We start from the raw sequence: 4,395 nt of genomic DNA, 5'->3' as shown, positions 1-4,395 counted from the left end.
AGAATGATGAGCCACAAAGAATGAAAGAAAGGAATGTCAAAGATAAAGGTACAAAGAATGAAGGGATGGATAAAGGGTAAGAGACTATAGAATGATACAAAGAATGAAGGGGTGGTCAAAGGAATGGAATGATGAAGTAAGGAAGGGTAGTGGCAAGAGTCAGCACACATATAGTTCATAGACAGCACCCCTGAGGGACAGAAGTCCTGAGTTCCAGTACAGAAGGGTGCAGAACCCTTGGAACTGAAGGTATGAGAGCAGAGAACTGTAACATCACCCCCCCTCTAAAACCAATCATCCTAATTGGTGAGCATTGGGCTCAGTCAGCAGCTCAGGCATAGGTCAGAACAGTAGGGTTTGGAAATCTGTGAGGCAGAGTTGATACAGAGCACCCAGATGAAGTTGATAGAAGTCTTAGATTGCCTTAGCAGCATGGGTGAGATTCTCAGCAGGTTCCCAAGTGCATTCTTCAACTAGGTATCCCTTCTAGTGAATAAGGAACTTGAGCTTTCTGTGCACCAGCTTGACATCTGCTATGTATTCTACTTTGTATTCTGGTTCAGAACCAATGAGTTCCAGTGGAGGCAGTAGGGGTCTTTGTTGTGAAGGAAAACCTGGATTGTAGTATTGAGACAGTAGAACCTTGTTAAACACTGGGTGTATGCACTTCCATGTTGCCAGAAGTTGGAGTTTGTAGGCAGAGGCACTGACCTTCTTTTCAATAACAAAGGGTCTGAAGCACTTGTTGTCCAACTTCTTCATTAGGCAATCTGTGGTCAGGTTAGTGGCTTCCAGCATAACTTTGTTACCAGGCTGGTAATCCTCAGCTGCAGACCTCTTCCAATCATAGTTCTGCTTCATGACCTGTACTGCCTTTTCCAAAAGAGCTTGTGTGTCCTCCCTGGTTCTGTACATCTGTTCTGCAAAGTCTGTTACAGATTCAGAACTACTGTTCTGGTTTGGAACTGTCCCCTGGTATGGATGTCTCCCATGATTGAGGAAGAACAGGGACTGTCCTGTTGTAGAGTGTTGCCAGTTATTGTGCACAAATTCTGCCAGAGCTAGCCATTCAGACCAATCTGATTACTGATGATTGATGAACATTCAGAGGTAGAGCTTGATCTCCTGATTGACTTGCTCAGTTTGACTGTCAGTCTGCAGGTGATAGGCAGTGGAAGGGTTCCCTTGAATTCTGAGAAGCACATACAAGTCCTGTATGAATTTTGACTCAAATTGTGGTCTGCAATCATGAATGAGCTTCTGAGGGAGTCCATGCAACCAGAAGATGTGATCCTGATAAATGCACACCATACCTTCAGAAGTGAGTTCCATTCAGGTTGGAACTGTGTGGACTTGCTTAGAGAATCAGTCAACAATCACACAGATAGTGTTGTAACCCTAAGACTCAGGTAGCTTGCTGATCAGGTCTACTGAGACTTCTTCCCAAGGGTGATCCAGAATCCAATACAGATGTAGGGGAGCCCAAACCCTTGTCTGGTGGGCCTTAGTCTGTTGGCACATATTACAACCAGTCACATACTTCAGGATTTCCCTCTACATTCTGGGCCACTAGTAGTTCTGAGTGATGAGTTCCTGCATTTTGTGTTAGCCCAGATGTCCTGTGGTCAGATTATCATGATGAGCTTGGACAATGTCCTCCTACAGTTTCCAATCCTTCAGAACGTACAGTTGGCCTTCCTAGTAAACCTGTCCATCCTCATCCTCCTCCTAATCCCTAGCCTGTTTCTCTAGTTGTTTCACTACAACCTAGTCCTGTGTGTGTCTCAGAGCTTACTGTATACAGGTGACAAAGTCAACATCCTCAGATTCAAGTCAGATCTCTTGGATTGTCTCAGACACGAAATGGGAATTGTTTAGGAGAACAAGATTTTCATTATCATTCTCCCCCCTTTCATGACCTGCTTGTCTTGAGAGTAAATCAGCTTTCATCATTTGTGTTCTGGGTTTGTGGGTCAGCACAAAGTCAAAGTCCTACAGTTCTAACATCTAGTAGGCTTGGCAGCAGTTGAGCTTCTGAGGCACCTAGAAGTACTGGAGATTAAGGTGATCACTCCAAATCTCAAACTTCTGTGTAGCACTAAGGAGATATTAATGCCACTCCTCTAGGGAACAGACAATTGCAAGGAGTTCCTTGTCATAGATAGGGTAGTTCTGTTCTGTTGCAGAGAGGGATTCTGATTGGAACACTATCAGACACCACTTTCTGTCAATGAACTGGGACAGTACTGCTCCATTTGCAAAGTTGGAAGAGTTGGCTTTGACTCAGAACTTGTCTGCAACTGTCAGAACTGCTAATACAGGCTTGCTGGTGATGGCCTGCTTGAGGGACTCAAACACAGACTGCTACTGATCATCCCATTGCTAAGGAACATCCTTGCAGGTGAGATTGTGAAGGGGCCAGGCAATGGTACTGAAGCCTTGAATGAAGTATCAGTAGTAGTTTGCAAACCCAAGGAACACTTGGACCTGTTTCAGGTTCTGAGGTTGTGGCCAGTTCTGAACTGCAGTCACCTTTGCCAGATCCATACAGACCTCTCCTCCACTAATCACAAAGCCCAGATAATCCACTGACTCCTGTACAAAAGAGTACTTTGCTTCTCAGAGGAACAGTTTATTATCTTGGAGCCATTGTAGAACCACTCAGATTAGTTGGTAATGGTGCTTGACTGTCTGGGTGAAGATCAGAATGTTGTCCAGATACACACCAATGTGCCCTGAGTCAATCAGATCTGTGAGGATGTGATTCATGAATGACTGGAACGTTACAGGCAAGTTGGTTAGTCTGAAGAACATTACAGTCAGTTCATACAATCTGTGATTGGTTCAGAACACAGCCTTCCACTCATCTCTGTCTTGGATCCGAATATTATTGTACCCCTATTAAACGTCCAACTTAGTAAAAACCCTGGATGTATGTGTCTTATCAATGAGCTCCTGAATCAGGGGGAGCAGGTACTTGTTTTTGACAGTACCCTCATTGAGACAACAATAATCCTGGACTGGGTAGAGCTTCCCATCTTTCTTTTTGACAAAGAAGAAAGGGGAGGCCATAGGGGACTTTAAGGGTCAGATCCAGCTGTTCTGAAGATTTTCCCAAAGGAACTCATCAAGCACCTCCTGCTTGTCTCTGTTGAGCAGGTAGACCTTGCAATCCTTGGGTTGGAAACCCTCAGTCAATTCAATTGTATGGTCCCAGGGACAGCATTTAGGAAGCTGGTCGAATTCCTCCTCACTGAAGACTTTGGGGAACTCTCAGACGAAATCCGGCAGGCTGGGTCTGTGTGCATTCCAGAGTGGAGTCGTTCTGAGGGGGTTCCAGACTGGTTCTGTCTCAGACATCCTTCGGATCGACTCTATTCTGCCTTGACTGGAATATGTATCCACATATCTATCCCAGTCAAAGAAGAACAACCAGTCACCTTCATTAGAACTGTCAGTAACATTGGAAGTGTCTGTATCCACTCAGAACAGTGGTGCAAGGTAGCTGCAAGACTCAGGACACTGATCAAACACAAGTGTCTGCTCTAACCAGTCAATGGTAGGGTTGTGAGCCTTGAGCCATTTGAATCCAATGAAGACGTCTGTCTTTCTGAGGTTGGTGACTCTGAACTCAATGCTTTCCTCATGATCCTGAATGGTCATCTGTAGTTGGACAAACTCAGTGATCTGACCATTCTGGTTCAGGGTTCTGTCTGTATTGTATACTAGGATCAGAAGTGGAACGTGTTGAGTAGGGAGGTGGTGTTCCTGCATGAAGGCCTTATTGATGTACAAACCAGTGCATCCACTGTCTACTAGAGCTGTTGTTCAGATCTGGGGGGATCCTAAGAAGGGAGCCAAGAGGACAGGGACCTGGAGCTGGTGCCCAGAATGTCCTTGGATGAACTGCTGCTTGTTCTGAAGGGAACATACAGCTTGTGCAGCCTTGTTGTCCAAGAGGGTGAGTATATGCACTAACATTTCCTCATTAACCTCTCTCTTTCGACAAGGACAGACCCATGTCCTCAACTGTAAACTCAGCTGAGACCATCCCTGCTTGATACTACAGACAAACCACTGAGTAGTGAACAGGGCTGGGTAATGTTCTGAACGTTCCAAGATCTTAGAACACAGAAGTGGCAGGTTGGATTGTGTGGATTTAGACTCAGATGAAGTGTAAAGAGAAGAATCAAAAGAATCAGAAGAAATAGGAGAACTATCTACTTTTGTTTTCAACTTTTTCTATCTAATAAATAATTTTGTTGATTTATTTTTCTACTTTTTCTACTTTTTCTACTTTTCTTACTTTATTTACTTCTAATCCTACAGTGTCTATTGAATCAAAAGTGGCCATTAAAAAATCTGAGTCATAGCCCTTCAGTGCTGCATTCACTG

Source organism: Fomitiporia mediterranea (assembly GCF_000271605.1).
Source record: "Fomitiporia mediterranea MF3/22 unplaced genomic scaffold FOMMEscaffold_2, whole genome shotgun sequence".
Lineage (NCBI taxonomy): Eukaryota > Fungi > Basidiomycota > Agaricomycetes > Hymenochaetales > Hymenochaetaceae > Fomitiporia > Fomitiporia mediterranea.
The sequence above is the reverse complement of the archived record's forward strand: the minus strand, read 5'-3'. Positions refer to the sequence as shown.